This window comes from Carcharhinus amblyrhynchos, chromosome 17, assembly GCF_965287045.1.
Source record: "Carcharhinus amblyrhynchos chromosome 17, sCarAmb.v2.hapA, whole genome shotgun sequence".
NCBI lineage: Eukaryota > Metazoa > Chordata > Chondrichthyes > Carcharhiniformes > Carcharhinidae > Carcharhinus > Carcharhinus amblyrhynchos.
This window is the reverse complement of record NC_137340.1, coordinates 45,653,992-45,673,479: the sequence shown is the minus strand read 5'-3', so window position 1 is coordinate 45,673,479 and position 19,488 is coordinate 45,653,992. Positions and strand designations below refer to the sequence as shown.

At 40.1% G+C, this 19,488-nt stretch overlaps 1 protein-coding gene and 1 long non-coding RNA gene across 3 annotated transcripts in view; one reads left to right on the top strand and one right to left on the bottom strand.

Annotated features, from left to right (window-relative positions):
• Positions 1 to 1,002, bottom strand: part of pdzd7a (PDZ domain containing 7a) — a 90,090-nt gene extending 89,088 nt beyond the window's left edge. The window contains exon 1 of the mRNA XM_080205883.1: positions 916 to 1,002. The gene's annotated coding sequence lies outside the window, so the exon portion shown is untranslated. The remainder of the gene's footprint in view (positions 1 to 915) is intronic.
• On the top strand, positions 614 to 10,419 carry LOC145354484 (uncharacterized). 2 transcript variants are annotated; one of them, XR_013888861.1, is made up of 4 exons: positions 614 to 703; positions 3,863 to 3,985; positions 5,199 to 5,324; positions 8,819 to 10,419. It is a non-coding gene; the product is annotated as an uncharacterized LOC145354484 (long non-coding RNA). The 2 variants fall into 2 exon arrangements; XR_013888860.1 differs by lacking the exon at positions 8,819 to 10,419 and having other exon boundaries at positions 5,199 to 5,533.
• The last annotated feature ends 9,069 nt before the right edge of the window (positions 10,420 to 19,488 follow it).

Genomic DNA, 19,488 nt, shown 5'->3' with positions numbered 1-19,488 from the left:
AGAAAACCCACGCAGACATGGAGAGAATGTGCAGATGTGCCACAGACAGTGTCTCAAGCCTGGGGAGGCAGGGGGAGGGGGGATGGTGCTGGGGGCACGGTGAAACCGTGGTTAGCACTGCTGTCTCACAGCGCCAGGGACTCGGGTTCAATTCTGGCCTCGGGTGACTGTGTGAAGTTTGCACATTCTCCCCGTGTCTGTGTGGGTTTCCTCTGGGTCCTCCCAACACTCCAGAGATGTGCAGGTTCAGTGGATTGGCCATGCTAAATTGCCCCTTAGTGTCAGGGGATTAGAAGGGTAATTACGCGGGGTTGTAGGGATAGGGCTTGGTAGTTGGTGCAGACTCGATGGGCTGAATGGCCTTCTTCTGCACTGTAGGAATTTGATGATCCTCAGCCAGGAATCGAACCCAGGAGCCCTGGCGCTGTGAGGCCGTAGTGCTAACCACTTGTGACACTCATAAATAAATAGGTAAGTAAAAGCCAGCAGAGTGATGTGTGATCTTCACCCACTCCTGAGGCTGGGCAAGACCAGGGGCACTGTGCGCATGCGTCAGGTGGCAAACGGCCCCGGGCTGGAAGGCGAAAGGGAGTGAATGCGAGGAGGGGGCACAGCAAGAGTTCAATAATAAATAGCACCGTTTAGAGCTGGGAGGGGGGACAGAAACACCTTCGGTTTTAATACATCAGCGCCTAATAGCACGGTAAGCCACTAAAAGCGCCGCCGGAGAAGCTTCCTGTTTTTATTTCTTTCCACCTTGGACAGCTCCCCGCCGGGGAAATGGGGGGCCCAAGGCCCGGCTCCGGCTGGGGAGAATTAACAATAATTTATATCGGTCGGGGGCTATTCATGATCAACGCGATTGCCAACGACTAGATTTAAAAGAAACAAACCGATCGGCGTCAGCTGCCTCACCTGTCATTTTGAATGTGTTGACAGTTGGCCAGGGAGCTCGAGCCGGCGAGCGCGATGCGCACCTGCCGCCCTCTCCCCGGGACGCGGCTGCCGGCGACTCCCCCAGGCCCCGCCCCTTTCCAAATTCCGCCCCCTTTTCCAGACCCCGCCCCCTTTCCAGAATGCGCCCTCTTTCCAGACCCCGCCCTCTTTCCAGATCCGCCCCCTTTCCAGACCACGCCCTCTTTTCAGGCCCCGCCGCCTTGCCAGACCCTCTCCTCATTGGTCCAAAGCCCTGTCACCGCTGCGGTCGCCTATTGGTCCGCGCAGCCATCAATCAATCACCACTCCGCTCGCAGTGGGTGCCCACTTCGGTCTTTTTTTCATTCATTCGTCGGAATTGGGGCGTTGCTGGCTGGACCAGCATTTATTGCTCACCCCGAGTTGCCCTTGTTCAGAGGACAGTGTTGTGGCTCTGGAGTCACAAGTAGGCCAGACCAGGTAAGGAGGGCAGATTTCCTGTCCGCAAGGGGCATGAGTGAACCAGATGAATTGAGAGAGTGGAATCTGGTCCAGGATGGACTAACTGTACATGGCACATGAAGAAATGGGCTAAGTGGGGCAAATCATTCTGCACTTCCTTAGGGAAGGTATCCCCATTAGTCCATGGAGTTGTCAATCAATCACCACACCATCTGCCCATCCATGGTTGGAGCCAACCTCAACTGGGAAAGTTTATTTTATTCATTTAAGGAACATGAGTGTTGGTGGCTGGGTGCCCATCCAAAGTTGCCCTTGAACTGAGTGATTTGCTTAGCCATTTTGGAGGACAGGTGAGAGTCAATCAGATTCCTGTAGCTCTGGAGTCACATGTAGGTCATACTAGGTAAGGATAGCCATACATCTGGCTAGAAAGCATGCTTTCTATGGTGCATCTGTAAAAATTGGTGAGAGTCGTAGCAGACATGCCAAATTTCCTTAGCCTCGTGAGAAAGGAGAGGTGTTGGAGTGCTTACTTAACTGTAGCATCAACGAGAAGGGATGAGGAGAGGTTGTTGGTGATCTGGGCACCCAGAAACGTGAAGCTCTCAACCATTTCCAATCCATCACCATTTATGTAGATAGGTGCATGTCCTCCACTATGTTTCCTGAAGTCAATGACTATCTATTTCATTTTACTGACATTGTGGGAGAGATTATTGCATCACACCATTTCATCAGATCCTCTATCTCTTTCCTGTACTCCACAGCCTTATGTTCTTCCAACAATCAACAATGGTAATCAGTAGATTCTTAATTCCAGATTTTTTTAATTGAATTCAGATTCCACCATCTGTTGTGGTGAGATGCAAACCCAGGTCCAGAACATTAACTGACTTTCTGGATTAATGGTCTAGCAATAATACCATTAGTCCATCACCTCTCCGCAATTGGGAAAGTTGAGCATTTTGTCCCTAACTTGGTTTTTTTGCACTAATTCAGTTCTGGGGTGCAAATGGCTTTTGCAAGGGAGGATGTTTGGGCTCGGGGAGAGTGGGGCAAGAAAAATAATGCAAGCGAAACAGTGCAGATGTTGGAAATCATAGAATCTATGATTTGATTTGTTTTATTATTGTCACATATATTGGGATGCAGTGAAAAGTATTGTTTCTTGTGTATTATACTGAGAAAACACATCATTGAGAGTTCATGGGGAGAAGAAAAGGAGGGAGTGCGGAATGTAGTATTACAGTCATTGCTAGGGTGTAGAGAAGGATCAGCTTAATATAGTGTAGGTCCATTGAAAAATCTGAAGGCAGTGAAGAAGAAGCTGTTCTGGAGTTGGTTGGTACATCATCTCAGACTTTGTATCTTTTTCCTGACGGAAGAAGGTGGAATACAGTATGCCAGGGTGCATGAGGTCCTTGATTATGCTGCTGCTTTTCTGAAGGTGGCCATTCGGCCCATTGAGTCTACACTGGCAATAATCCCACCCAGCTCTATTCCTATAACCCCATGTATTTACCCTGCTAATCACCCTGACACTAACGGACAATCGAGCATAGCCAATCCACCTAACTTGCACATCATTGGACTGTGGGAGGAAATTGGAACAGCCAGAGGAAACCCATGCTGACATGGGGAGAACATGCAAACTCCACACAGACAATCATCTGAGACCAGAACTGAAATCTTCAGAACTTTGAACAGTGCAATATTCCTTCAATATTGCACTGGATTGTCAGTCTGGATTTTTCAGCTTAAGTCTTGGATCAGATCTTCACCCCACAGACTTCCAATATGGTAGTAGCAGGAGTGCCACCAACAGATCCACAGCTGACAGAGAAGTACATTTTAGATATACTTTGGTGCAGAGATAAAAAGAGATTACACATCTACCCAAAAATGTGTTGGGCATCAGTTATTTTCCAACTATCTTCGAAGTCCCAGTTAACTTCCCTACCTGTGGGTGTACCTACACTAACATGGACTGCAGCAGTTCAAGCAGATGCTCACTCCACTTTCTCAAGAACAATTAGAGATGGTAGTAAATGCTGCCCTTATCTGTGAAGTTGTGCACCCCATGAACAAATAGAGTGTTGTCCTATTTAGAGAGTGCTGCAAATTAATCTTGGCCTCTTAGCCATTCAACAAATGAAAGCCTTGATGGTGTAATGTTAATAACTTTGATGTTAAAAAAAAAAGTATGTACTTGGAGGGTGCTACACAATTAATTTTAATTACAGTTAATTACACATTTAGACCATTCAAACCCTGATGATGGTATGTTATTAATTCTAATGTTAATTATTATGTTAATAAAGTTGTTTTTCTCATGATGTACATTTGTAATGGATCAAGCTATTACAACCTCTCTCCATACATATGCAATCATTCTACTATTACACCATTATTGTTTCGATGCAAAATGCACATGAATTAAAGGTTACTAGGAATAATTCATATTAATTTTGTTTTACATTCACAGAAGAACGTGGTCGACCTGATGATAACTGGTGTAGAATTTTTCGCCGCAAAGGATTGAGCCCTCCGTTTATATTACTGCACTGGAGATAGCCTTTGTCGGTTCTCAGGCAAGGTGTTTTGAAAGGTGAGATGACAGTGGTATGAGTCACTTTGAAGAATATTGAGGATGCCATTTCGTATCTGTCTGAAACATGAATGCCAGATATATGAGCAGCCACCAAAAAAAGACACTACTGAGCTAAATAAGTTCCGGTTGTGACATGGCCGAACAATGCAACCCAAACACACATCCTAAATCAGCACCATGGAGAACTCACACACAGGAATGGGACCAAGTAACGGTGCCAGGAACTTTAGACCGCCAGCTCAAGTGGCAAATTAATGCAGCAGGAACAAAAGCTTTGTTAGCTTGAAAGTAAATCTTACTGAGGAGTGTGCACATTGAATCAAATTCCTGTGACTAAATCAGTGTCAAGCTAGGTCACAGTGAGAAAGAGGAGCAAGGGTAATGAGTTAATGAGAAATTCAGCTCTGCGTCATTCTGAGACACCAATCACTTTGGCTTTTCGAGGCCAGAAAATTATTTTGTCTGACATGTCTTGAAGAAGCTGGGACAAATATCATGTAAAGCGATAGGATGACATACGAACGAGAGAGAATTCAGGTGGGCTTCATAAAACACTTGAGTTTCTAATCTGAACAATATTGAATGATTCTGGCAAGATATCCTTTTTAGTTGTCTCTTAAAGATAATCAATTGGACCATGTATATATTGTAGATATATTTGCAGTGCAGTACGATTTTAGCTAGCAGTTGACAGGACAATGTTGTCAAGCACCATTTCCAATTGATTTGTGAGACATTGGAATGTTTATAAAACAAATGCAAGTTCAATGATTCAACAAATACTGTGGTATTGCATTGCTACTGGTAAAGTTATAAACAAAAGCAAAGCAAAATTCTTATCCTAGCAAATGATGCCCACTCCATTGGTGAACTTACCATGATAACGAACCATTCAGTAGAATTTTGGGAGTGGGCTGTTCATGGAACTTAACCTCTTCGAATACTTGTTTTCTAGTAACAATATTGCATTAACAGAAACAACAATTTTTTAAAAAAATATTCTTGGGCTGTCACATAACTGGCAAAGCCAGCATTATTTATTTCTTTTTTACCAGTTACTTACCACTTACCAGCCTAAGCCTGAATTTTTGTTTAGGTCTTGTTGCACATGGACACAGACTGCTTTGGTATCTAATGAGTCGTGAATAGTGCTGAACATTATGCAATCATATGTGAACATCCCTTCTTCTAACTTTTCTTTGGAGAGCAGGTCCTTGATGAAGCTGCTAAAGATAGTGGGCAGCAGCAAAATGGAGCAAGGGCAGCAGAAAAGAGAAGTTGCTCATGGAAGGAAGAGGACAAAAGCCCTTAACTGAAAACCTTTTGCACTTAGGAGGTAGGATTTTCTGCTCAATTTGCCACAAAACAAAGGCGGTCTGTCATTGGCTGGCAATGGGTTCTTCTGTATCCAACATTGTCAGTGGAGTTTCCCATTGATTGCACCCCTCACTGCCAGGAAACCTGTGACGGGGGTACACCATCGGTGGAACTAGAAGATCCTGTCAGTTCAAACGACCTGAAAATTCTGGCCAGCGTCTTGTTAGTTTTTTTGGGTGTTTCAATTTAATGTTGGCAAGTGTGAGGTGGTCCACTTTGGTAGGAAGAATGGTAGGAAGGACTATTACTTACGTGGCGAAAAACTGCAGCAGGCGACGGTGCAGAGGGACCTCGGGGTCCTTGTGCATGAGTCGCAAAAACCCAGCTTGCAGGTGCAGCAGGTGGTCAGGAAGGCGAATGGGATGCTGGCCTTCATAGCGAGGGGGATTGAATATAAAAGTAGGGAGGTCTTGCTGCAGCTGTATAGGGCATTGGTGAGGCCGCAGCTGGAGTACTGTGTGCAGTTTTGGGCGCCGCACCTGCGCAAGGATATTTTCCCCCTGGAGGGAGTGCAGAGGAGGTTTACTAGGCTGATACCGGAGTTGAGGGGATTGAGCTATGAAGAGAGGCTGAATAAACTAGGCTTGTACTCGTTAGAGTTTAGAAGAATGAGGGGAGATCTCATTGAGACGTATAAGATGATGAATGGGATGGATAGGATAGAGGTGGAGAGACTCTTCCCGCTCAAAAAAGACACTAGGACTAGGGGGCACAGCCTCAAGATAAAGGGGAGGCGGTTTAGAACGGAGTTGAGGAGGAACTTCTTCACTCAAAGGGTGGTGAATCTCTGGAATTCTCTGCCCGTTGAAGTGGTGGAGGCTGCCTCGCTAAATATTTTTAAGAAGCGGGTTGATGGGTTCTTGATAAGAGAGGGGATTAAGGGTTATGGGGAGAGGGCGGGAAAGTGGAACTGAGCCACAACAGATCAGCCATGATCTTATTGAATGGCGGGGCAGGCTCGAAGGGCTAGATGGCCTACTCCTGCTCCTATTTCTTATGTTCTTATGTTCAATCTCCAAATCCATCAGTTTACTCTCTCATTATGTTAATTTGTTTTTTTTTTGAGCCTTTTAAGGTAGGGTGTGATCAGATTGGTTCTTAAGAGCGATGGTCATTTCATTTCCTGCCGTCTCCTGACTGCGTCTCCAATGTGTCTAGTTACTTGTGGGACTGTCCCCCTCATTATAACTTGTTACATATCAACCAATAACTACCACAGAAAGAAAAGTAATTAAGTGCCCACTAATGGGTTTCAGTGAAACATAATGCAGGTTTATTAAGAAGGTATTGCTGGTTCCAAGTCTAAGGTGGAAGAATCACAAGTCCGTGAATATCTCTGCTTATGTCACTACAGATCACGTGACGTTATACCAAAAGAGATGAAACTACATTAACCACATTAAATACACAATATAACTTTTCCATTATTTCATTAAATTTTATGACTTTCTACTGAGATAATCGGGTCGTTAAGGTAGCTTTAGTGTCATTTGTTTGAGATTAAAGAGGTACAATGTCAATAATACTCAGTGATTAGGCTCATAATCCCAAGTGCCTAATTGATATATAGGTATCAATATTGTATGTCCTGTAGAACTCTCATTAAGATATGTGCTTATCAGTGCGTTTTGGTTGAGAGAACTGCTTACTGGTGTGGAGCTCTAGAGTGACTGCTGGTACTTGGTACAACTTAATTTAAAATAGTACAGCAGTATGAGTGGCATACAGCCTCAACCAATACAGAAATGACAAGATTCATGCATAAAACTTATACAAAGTGAATATAAAGTCAATACGTAAAAATGATTAGCGTGTTAGATCTGAGATAGTGGGATCAACTTACAAAATACAGCATGATACATTCAATTGAATAGAGTCATACGGATAGCTATAAAAACTGATTACAGAACTTAATCCTCAGCAAAGGATACATAGAGCTGTTATATAATTTGACAGAAAGTGACTGGTCTTTTAAAGCATTACAAGTTAAAAACGACGTTAATTTGGGACGTAAGACTAAATGGTTAAAGCCTCATAGCTGTTTACTTCATACAATATGTCTTTGAATCTTAGGGGAATATAGATGTATTTGTTGTGTTCGTTGCTAGGGAGTACAATGATTCCATATTTGGATCTGGTCAACCTTAGCTGACTTCACAGCAGTTGCTTCAGTAATGAAAATTTAAAAGTGGACTTTGTATAGGCCTAGGGCCATGTGATGCAATTCACTTCTCTACTATAGACAAGTGGAATAACTGTTCTTGGGTCCTTTAAAAAAAATTATCCCCTACCAACCTGTGCAGGATCCCTCCTATGATCTCTGTCCCACCTTAACAACTGGTTCAACTTGGGACCAGTCCAATTTCTCATTCTCCCTCAACCAGTGAGCTGGAGCAGAGCATCTTCTTTATGCCTGATTCAGGGAGAAGCTGAAGATTGAAAATCAAACACAATTAAATATTTGATAACAAGATCTGTGAATATGATTTTAATGAATGCGCACAAAATCATAAGTTGGACACAATGCGGAATCTTCCAGTAGAGCCCAATATAGCAACATTCCAAAACCAGTGTAGCCAATACAAATATAACCAATCAACCTGTAAAACATTGTGATACAAGGCAGTATAGTCTTTCTGTCTATGTTGAAGTTAACATGACTGATAATAATTAATTAACACAAAGCCACAGCCACCCCGAAAACTCCATCTCATAACAATCAACAGAGAATATGTTAAACAGCTGAGGATATATTTTCGAACATGTGGACAGGTGTGTTACATTTATTACCTCTTATCATTGTGGTGACAAGACAAAAAAATGGTGTAATTGGAAGGAAAACCTGCAATGATGAACATAATTTTGCATATTTCTCATCCGCAAATATCTTTAGTCTTATAGTCACTGTTTATAGAATATATCAATTTCCCAGACTTCATGCATGGAGATGACCATGCTTGTGGTGTTTACTGTCAAATAAATCTGTTGGACTTTAACCTGGTGTTGTGAGACTTCTTACTGTGTTTACCCCAGTCCAACACTGGCATCTCCACATCATGAATAGTTTCAGTCACAGACACAATGACAAACATAAACTGATGGCAAGTGGTACTGCAGCAATGAGCCATTTCAGACATCATTAAAAAGATGATGAATGTTCCTTGACTGGAAGGGTTCCAGTTAGACCTCATTTAGATATGTAGTGCCACCGCACTGATGTGTTTTCTGGAGTGCTATCAATGATGGATTTTTTTTTTTGTCAAGTGACATGGTTCCATTATTTTGTAACTCCATTATAACTTTATAAGAGAAATGGTGGGTCAGTTAGGATCCTTGTGTCCTTTAAGGAAGAAAATGAATCATGGAGTTCTTATGCAAAATGGTTTTGGTACTTTGTACAAGAGAATAAAATTGCAAGAGAGTTTCTCATACCAGCTTTCTTCAGTACAATAGGAAGTGAACCTTCAGTTTGTTCCAGAACTTGGTTCATCCAGCAAAACAAGGAAACAAAACTTACAATTACTTGACAAAGAGCATTATTCCCCAAAACCTCTGATCATCGCAGAATGGTTCAGATTCCACTAAAGGAAGCAAATGGAAGGTGAAAGCATTGCTCAGTTTGTGGCAATCTTAAAAAGACTGGCACAACATTGTGAGTTTGATGAGTCTCTTTGAGATCGTCTAGTTTGTAGACTTCAAAATGAGACTATCCAAAGAAGATTGCTTACTGAACATGCTTTGACTTTGAAGAAAGCAATAGAAATTGCAGTCTTGATGGAACTGGCTGCTAAAGAGGCTTCACAATTTGATTCAGAAATGAAGATCCACAAATTGGGAACTGCACATAAAAGGGTCAAAATAACAACAAGCATGTCACAGATATGCCAAAATGTGCCATTCAGAGAGTAAATGCAAGAATTGTTTCAAAATGGGTCACATTGCAAAAGCATGTTGGTCTAGATCAGCTTCTTCTGAGGAAAATATTCAGAAGAATCTTGGTACCTTCAAGAAGAAGAACAAGTTGCATTCTACAAAGAATTTACAACATGGAAGAGAGAATTACAACTGTGAAGAAGAGAATGTCCAGAAATTTAAAGAACTCCAACTGAACATCTTATAAAGGATGAATTGTATTGATTCTGAACTTACGTGGACAACCTATTGGTTGGAGGTTGAGACTGGTGCTGCTGTATCTTTAATTCCTGAGACCACATATCAAAAAAAGCTGAAGTATCTTCCTTTAAAACCAGTTGATGTAATTTTAAGGACCTAAATGGAAGAGATCCATGGTCATTATAGGGTTGTAGGGAGATTCAGGGTCATTGTAGGGAAAAACAGCAGAGTTGCCACTCACCGTGTTCTGTGGTAATTTTCTTGCTCTATTTCCAGCTCTGGTTGGAGAAGATTAAACTTAACTGGAGTGCTGAAACAGATTGGTCGATATCAAAACAGACCGACAGCACTTTTGCATATATACGTGTCTTTGAAAATACACTTGGCTCAAGGAAGGGAGTTCAAGTGAACTCAAGATAAAGCCTAATAGCCAACCAAAAAATCTCAAAGCAAGAGCGGTGCCAATGTCAAAGAAGCATTTGTATGACTTGTTAACACTGCTTTGTGCTGGCTACAATGAGTGACTGGGTTACCCCCATTGTATCTGACATGGAACCAGATGTACAGTTTGTACTTTATGGTGATTTTAAAAAAAAAAATCATAAATCCAGTGTTGTCTACTGATCAATATCAAATTCCTTTTAATTGAGGATTTGTTTGAGTTATCAGGTGCGCAGAAATTCAGCAAGATTGATCTTTCACAAGCATATTTACAGTGGCTTATAAAAGTTTTTGCCTTTTGGAATAACATCCACACCAACCCTACTCCAAAGATCAGTGGATCAGACTTTCTTATTGACTATGTATAATGATTGATGTTGCATGGTACTGTATTTAGAATGTCATTGATCCGATGCATAACATCATAATAATTTGTGGTCATAACCATAGAAGTAAAGAGAGAGGGATATTATGTATTTAAGTTGTTGCAGGATTAATTTAAGAGCGGATGACATGATTTGATGATGTCGTTGGGATGTTTTAGAGGCTCCCGCTTTTAGTTTCAGTTTGTATTCTGTACAGGCAACAGCTTTCAAAATAAACCTTGTTATTGTTATTTTGAATCTATATGTGAAAACTATGTGTTTTTTCTGTTTGTTTAAAACCCCAAATCTCCAACATAGCACATTACAGGAGGTCACGTAATGAAATCTGCCCCAGAAATATATTCTGTTGGCACCCCTAAGGAATTCATAAAACTGGAGAGGTTGGTGTCAGACAACAGCAAGCCGCACTGATATGGCAGAGCGTGGAGAAACATCCCTGCTCCTGCCAACCTTATTAAAATAAAGATTACCTCCAGGAATCTCCTTAAGTAGAATGGTTAGTTCAATGCAAAAGTGATAATCGGGGAGGGGAAGGTTATTCCTATGTATGGTATAGAAATTCGCATTTTAAATGGGCCTCCTATCTCAGTTGGGATCGCTCTGCTTCACCCCATCCCACAGGAATATGCCCAATGGAATGTTGCCATTGCTACAGTGCTGGCACAATGGAGCAATGGGTCCATTGTCCACTATATTCAGGGTGTCAACAACCTGTTCCCATTACTATTAAAGGAAGAATGCAAAATCCTAATTTGGACAGAATACAAAAGTTCCACTCCAACATATCAGTGCCTTGAGGATTCATTTCTCATTCTCCTTGCTAGCTTATTGATTTCCAGCACTTCATGAACTTCAGAAAGCTCCACATTACCCTTCGCATACACACGGGGCAAGGTAGAGGTAGGTGTAGGAAAATGCTTTGTTAAGATGGTGGCGCGGGCTCGTTGGGCCGAAGGGCCTGTTTCCTGTGCTGGGTTGTTCTTTGTTCTTCGTACCCAACTACAGTCTTTGCCTACTTTCATTTCACAGAAGCATGAGGCAATTCAAGAAATAATGACTGGAGGTTTCACAGTTGCCGATATTAATGGCTGGATGTTAGATGTATCTTAAATGTTAAACTAGTGGACGTTTATGCGAATGCTTTAAGGTTTTGCTAACATTGCTAGCACTAATTCCTAGACTTAAATGTCTGGTGTAGAAAGTAAAGGCTTAGAGAACTGAGGAGTTCAACAGGTTTTGAAACCCTGTCTATCACAAAACAATGGAAAGTTTAATTTTTCCTTCTGGTATCACACAGCAAAGCTGTGCTACGAGTGTGAGGCATCAAATAGGGCTGGCCACTTCCCTAAGGGAATGGAGATAAAATGTAGGATGAGTCATTCTGACACACTCTTGCACAACATGTAACAAGGAAAATGTTCTTCTGTAAAAAACCAGGATAGACTGCGGTTTGTTAATGCATTACAAATTATTTATCCCATAACACCAACAGGCTGCAATTGAATTATCAATTAATGCTCCGTTTAATTTTTTTGTTTCCTTCTTTGAGTTTGTTAATTAATGAGAAATTGACAATCATGAATATGTCTCCTAGGCTTAAGTAAAGAGATTGGTTGAGGTTGCATGTCCCTGGACATAGATGGCATTGTCTCCTAAGTGTACTGCTGACTTAATCATAGGAATTCTATTCAATACTGTTCCCTAACAAGCTTCAAAAAGTAATTCATAGCATGAAATGTGCCATGAAAAAGAATCTGTTCTATTTAATTTTTAAATGATCCACTAATTCCGGTGAATGTCTCACAGCAACACATTAATGTAGATTTATTTGAGAAGCAAGTGCTCCTGGGCCCCTTTTAATTTAACATTGGTCAATACTTGCAAGAAAGAAAACCCTACAATTCATATTTGAACAGTACATGCAGTATTGTGGAATGGTGAATGGAACAATCAAACAGCAACAAAACATCACCAAGTAAAAGCCATAAGAGGAGATATTGGGTACACTGAGCCTCTATTCATTGAAGTTTGGAAGAATGAAAGGGGATCTCAGAAATGTACAAAATTCTGACAGGGCTGGACAAGACTGGACACAGGGATGTTGTTTCCTCTGGTTGGGGGTCGAGAACAAAGGATCACAGTCTCAGGGTATGGGATTGTCCATTTACGACTGAGATTAGAAGAAACTTTTTCATTCAGAGGATGGTGAATCTGTGGAATTCTCTACCACTGAAGTCTGTGAAGGCCAAGTCACTGACTATATTTAAGAAGACAATACATAGATGCCTAGTTTCTAAAGGCATCAAGGGGTATGGGAGAGCATAGGAGTATGAGATAGAAAATCAGCCAATTATCATATTGAATGGTGAAGAAGGCTGAAAGGAGCAAATGGCCTATTCCTGCTCTTACTTGCTGTGTTTCTATGTGTTTGAGATGAATACAACTTTCCAGTTATTGTGTGATATTATAATCAAAAATATGATTTAAAAGCTGTAACACTCTGAAGTCTCTGACTATAACACAGAGTTGGAGACTTTTTCAGAGGCATCCAGAGACAAGGGATTGCTCATCCAAAATTGAAACTCCCTGGGCAATTGCCATAGAATTCTTGTGTTGGAACTTCTAACAGTTCCCCCAGCATTTATTTCAGGTAAGTCCAAGGTATGATAATCTGGAGATGGAGCCATTTATTTGCATGTTCATATTTAGTTGCTAGATCTGACTTATGTGTTGCACACCCAATGGTGGCTGTGCTTTCAGCCATTTCCAGAATTTTCTCCCTAAACCTTTGCACCTCTCTCTTCTCCTTTAAAGCACTCTATAAAACGTTTCTCATTGACTAAGCTTTTGGTAACCTATCCTAATGTTTCTTTCTTTTGTTCAGAGCCAATAGAGGGGGCTTGGGTGACATGGATAAGACCTTATGATCTTATCTTTCAATATCTTCTAAGCCAATCCAATGATAACAGAATTTTTATTATCAAAAATATGAAAAATCAGGGACAGTGGAAAGGAATAGGGCTCAGAATAAAGATTACATTTAGCAATTTTTTTTTGCACATCATAAACATCAAGAACGTGAATGAATATAACCTTTATTAAAATCACATAAGATTTCATTTGTGACTTTAATAAAAACTGTTATGCTGCTGTGGCAATGCAGAAAACTCATTGGAGACATTCAACCATGGAGTTCTGCAAAAGATGGGTTTGCATTGGGAAGTGATAACATGTTCAAGGACTTTGGAGAAGAAAGAGGTTGGAGATGGGGCAGTAGTTTGTAAACATGTTAGGTTCAAGAATCATTCTTTTTTGAGGAAATGATGGCAGATTTTCGAGAGAGATGCTCAGTGTCCCTGCTAACATAGGGATCAGGAGGTAGCCAGCTGTTTAGTAAGAATAGAGTTGAGAGAGTAGGAGGTGGACCACATGAACAAGGTGAATTTGGAAAGGGCACAAGGGGAGATAGGAGAGAAACTAGAGACAGTTGCATGTTTACAGCTAGTTTGATTGAAAAGCTTTGTACTAATTACTAGAATTCACAGGCGATACCAAACCATATACTTCATGCATTGGTCAACTTTTTGATTGCCACAGTCCTGCTGATGGAGATGTCAGGGACAACTTTGCATAAGTTCTCAACTGCTTTACACAAGCAAAAGCAGTAAATGAAGAACTGGTTCTGTTTGTTGTGATTCTTATGACAAGAAGTATCAACAAATAGACATGTTTGAACTGATTTCAACTCCATGATTTGATATAGAAAGCGAGTTCCAGGGTGCATATGCATCATATTAGTGATGTCATCATGCACATTGGTACATACATTATAATACACTGATATTGTCATCACACATAAGAAAAAGAGAAGAAAGACTTGCATTTTAATAGGACATATCATGACTATCAGACATTTCAACTTGCTTTATAACCAATTAAGTACCTTTGAAGTGTAATCACAGTTGTATTGTAGGAAACATGGTAGCCAATTTACAGACAGTATGCTCTCAAATCCAGCAACATGATAATGGTCAGATGACCTTTTTTTGTGTGTGCTGTTGAGTGGGGATAACTTTACTGCTCTTTTTCAAAGTATTGCCATGAAATCTTTTATGCCCTACTCAGAGGGCAGACTTTGTTTGAAAGGTGGACCTCTAACCTTGCAACACTCCCTCAGTTTTGCACTGGAATGTCAGTTTTGACTTCTGTACTCAAGTAATTTCCTGTACTTTTGTTTCCTTTTCTTTATCGACGAGTACAGAATAAAGATAGTGAAATCTAGTGAAACAACAATAATCTCTCCCCCAATGTCAGTAAAGCAAAGGAGATAATCATCTAGTTCAGGAACGTTAGTGGAGGACATGACCCTGTCTACATCAATGGAGATAAAGTAGAATTGGTTGAGAGATTCAAGTTTCTAGGTGTCCAAATTCAGTGAAGTGACATTCCATGGAATGACATTGATGCAAATCAACTTCCCATCCATTGACTCTGCCTACTTCCCGCTGCCTCAGAAAAGCAGCCAGCATAATCATGCACCCACGGACATTCTCTCTTCCACCTTCTGTTGGGAAAAAGATAGAAAAATCAGAGATTGCATACCAAGCCTCTCAAGAACAACTTCTGCCTTGCTACCATCAGATTTTTGAATGGACCTACCTTATATTAAGTTGATCTTTCTCTATACCTTGCATCTTTCCATGATACTATCCTCCCGAACCTTTCATTAAACATCCACTAAGTCATCATTGACTTTCCATGAGGCATGGCTAATCTGGCATGATGAGTTGCCAGAATGTTTTAAGTAGAACTGGTATCAAACATCTAATTTACATCTACAGAAACAAATATTTCCATGGGAATAGTTGCTGTATCCTTCCTAAACATATTAATCATGTGGAGATGCCGGTATTGGACTAGAGTGGGCATAGTAAAAAGTGTCACAACACCAGGTTAAAGTCCAACAGGTTTATTTGGAACCTCAAGCTTTTGGAGCACTGCTCCTTCATCAGGTGAGTCAGTGCTCTTAAAGCTCGTGATTCCAAATAACCCTGTTGGACTTTGACCTCGTGTTGTGAGACTTCTTACTGTAAACATATCAAGGCTGGAAATTTATTTTCCTTTTCTCATTAAAATTAAATGGCAGTCTCTTGGTCATTCCCTTAGCTGGTTTGTATTGGAATTCAAAGGGTAAAATATTTCTACAGAGATATTAGGTTACAGATCTTCCCCTAAGGTTAACATGAAATCTAAAATTATACCACATGCTTTATTTGGATAGATAACAGCACTTTTCCTAATTGGTTTAAAATATGTGACAGGACCCTTCAGGAATATAATTTGCTGCACAACTCAATAAAAAATAAGCACATATTTTTATCATCCTACATTTTAAAAAAAATCTTAAGTATAAATAATCGGTAAATTCTTATCAACAAATATAACTTTACCACTGTTTCCTAAAGGTTTGATGTTCTGCTTCTCAAATGAAACTTACAGGAATTGATATTGACTATAATATTAAACTATGTTAGATTGCATGTGTATCCAAAACGTTATAGCACATGTTTGAATTGGTTCCTTGGGTCATTTTGCTGGCTGAAGGATGTTTATTTGTGCAATAGCTGTGATTTGAGTTTCTTTAAATAGTTTCTGGTAGAATTATGGGTAGTTTATTTTTCCTCGGGAGAAGCTCAGCCTCTCATTTTAGATTAGTTTCACTGAACATCTCCTCCAAACATCACAGAACAATTATCTTATGTTAGATTATTACATTTCACACTTGAAGTCAATGAATAGTTCAATCCCATCTGTCCCTGCACACGCATAATACCTTGTACATTATTATCCCGATTCCTAGCGCTATGTGTTTATCAACTGTCATTATCCAAGTGCATCATTCCTTTGCTGCAAAACATATCCTAAATCATACTTAGACTGGAATTGCATAATGCCAGTTTCAAAGATAGGTTTATTTATTAGTCACAAGTAAGGCTTATATTAACACTGCAGTGACATTAATGTGAAATTCTGGCACCTGTTTGGTTCAATGCACCTAACTAGTACGTCTTTCAGACTGTGGAAGGAAAGCGGAGCACTCCAGACATGGGGAGAATGTGCAAACACCACACAGACCTTAGTGACCTAAGCCGGGAATCAAAACCAGGTCCCAAGCACTGTGAGGCAGCAGTGCTAACCATTGTGCCATGCCACCACCCCAAAGATTCAAAGATAACTATGTAGAATATTGCTCAAGGCCTGAATTGTTACAATGTGTAATTAACTTTATTAAACCATATTTTTTTAAAAATCAAAGTTAATATAAACATGTCTTTTTTTTAATTGTTAATAAATAAAATGAATTAATATTAAAGGCCTTCAAATGAAAGTAATGATCTTATAATGTGATACATGCTGTTACAAACTGCTTTTACATCAATATAACATATTACTAATATAAACACTTTAGCGTGTTATATACATTTAATGTGTTCAGTGCTGCTGAGGATTTTAAATTATATCGTCAATCTCATATTTTATGTCAAAGCTTTTTTCTTCTCAAACTTTTCTCTTCAAATTACCAAAATAAACTACAAGTATTTAACATTTTAAATTAACATGCAATATTAGAAAATCCCGTTAATTGTTTTGCTAATATTTGTGCAAATTGTATATTTTAAGTATTTTAATTGTGCTTAGGTCAATCTAAATTTGTCTCAGAATTAACATGCATTTGTGGTTCAATAGTGTGAGGGGATTTAATAGGATAGTTAGGGAGAAACAGCTTACACTAACAGATGGGCCAGTAACAAGAGGGCAGACATTTAAAAAAATGCCAGAATTGAGGTGGCATTTTCTTTCTCTCAGCCAGTTGTTATGATCTGAAACTGAAAAGGTGATGGAAGTGGATTTAATATCATTTTCAAAAGATAAGGGGAAATATACATTAAAGGGAAAAAAAGTGTAGGACAATAGAGTACGTGCAGGGGAATGAAATGAATGATGGTTCTGTGGTAGGCACTATACAACGTGGTTCAAACGTGCTTTTTCATTGAGCTTTGAAATTGCTTTTAGTCATTTTTACATAGCAAATAACATTTTGCAAAATGTTCCTCATCATCTTCTAGATTTCAAGAAAACAAATCATTCTCAAACAAAATGGATATTGAGCAGAGCCACTGGTTTCTGTAGTGACTAAGTCAAATTCTCTTTTTATTACACGAAGTTCCAGGAATTTTCCACTGTTTTGGTAATTGCATTCTGCTGGGACACACCCTTTATTTGACCTTTGCTATTTTCCCTCTGCGTTTCCCATTGGGTACTTAATTGTTCCTGTTAATGCAGCAGCCCCTAAACTCTGCCAATCATTTTTCTTCCAGTGAATTCAACTGATGCCTTTCCCTCCCATCACACTCCTGTAAAACTGATCACACAGTCCATACATCTCTCTGTCCTTGGGCCCTTAAGTAGCAGATTAGTGCTCATTTATGAACACTTAGAAAACATGAAAAGATAAATCAACACCTTTAGACTGAAAACTGCTGTTAAACAGTATTTTCTCTTTACTGATGTTGAGTGCCAAGCTGTCTGTTGTTTTCGTACCTTTTGATTTCACTTTAGATTTCCAAGTTTTCCTGCTTACGGGAGTCAGTTTTCTTTAGCACCCTGTCTCTCCTTATGTAGCTCGTTAAATCTACAGCTTTTTTTAGCTTGTCCTGACTGAGGGATACATTTAAGCTTCAAATCTAGGCATCAGCTGTGACTCATTGGTAGCACCTGCACCTTTAAGTGGGAAGGTTAAAAGTTTTAATACCCACTCCAGAGATTTGGGTGCATAATCTGGGGTAACACTTCAGTTGTAGTACCAAGGGGATGTTGGACAGTTAGTGATGTTGTTTTCCTGATGAGATATTAAACCTGCCCTTCTGGTGGGTGCAAAAGATTTCATGGCATTATTGGAGAAACAGGACAGCTCTCCCAGTTTCCTGGCTAACATTAATCCCTCAAGCAACATTGCTAAAAATAGCCAGATTATCTGGTTACTTATCTCATTGGGGTTTGTGGGACCGCGTGGTCTGTGAATTGGCTGTGGTATATTCCTGATTTGAACAAGGATATACTCAAAACCGGTACAGAAAATTCCCCAATTTCATTGGCTGGCAGGTTTTTTGGGATATTCTGAATTCATAAACAGTGCTTCATAGAATCATAAAATGGTCAGAGCATCTCACTGTCAGCACTCAGCAAGAGCAACTTTTTTCTATTCTCTGAAAGGATATGGGCATTACTGGTAAGGCCAGCATCTGTTCCCCACTCCTTATTTCCCTTGAACTAAGTGACTTGCACAGCCATTTCAGACTGCAGTTAAGAGTCAGACTCATTACTGTAGGTATGGCTTCACATGTGGGCTAGGCCAGGTGAGGATGGTAGAGTCCTTCCCTAAAGAAACATGAGAGAACCAGATGGCCTTTTATGGCAACTGACAATTGTTGTCATGGTCACCATTACTGAGACTGGCTTTCAATTCCAGATTTACTAATTGAAATTAAATTCCACCATCATGACCCCCAGACCATTAGTGTGGACTGCTGGATTACTGGTTCAGTGAATTTACCACTACATCTAATCCCACTCCCATGCTTTTTCCCTGTAATCCTGCAAATCTTTTCTCTTCAGCTAATGATTCAATTCTTTTTGAATGTCACAACTGAACCTGCCCTCATCAAACTCTCAAGCAGGGCATTCCAGATCCTCATCTCTCATTAAGTAAAAAGCTTTTTTATCATGTCGCTATGCTTTTTTTGCTAATCAATCTAAATAGATTTCCTCTGGTTCATGATCATTATATGAACAGTTTTCCCCAATATACTCTGTCCAGGCCTCTCATGATTTCGAACACCTTTATCAAATCTCTTTTTAATAATCTCTTCTCCAGTAAGAACAGCCCTAGTTTCTTCAATCTATCCACATAACTCAAGTTCCTCAGCCCTGGAACCATTCTCATTAATCTTTTCTACATCCTCTCTAAAGTCTTCACATCCTTCCTCAAGTGTGGTGTTCAGGGTTGCACACAATACTCCAGTATTGATGCTGAACCAATGTTATATAAAGGTTCATCATAACATCCTTGCTTTTGTTCTCTATGCCTCTATTTTTTTGAAGCCTATGATTCCAATCACTGTA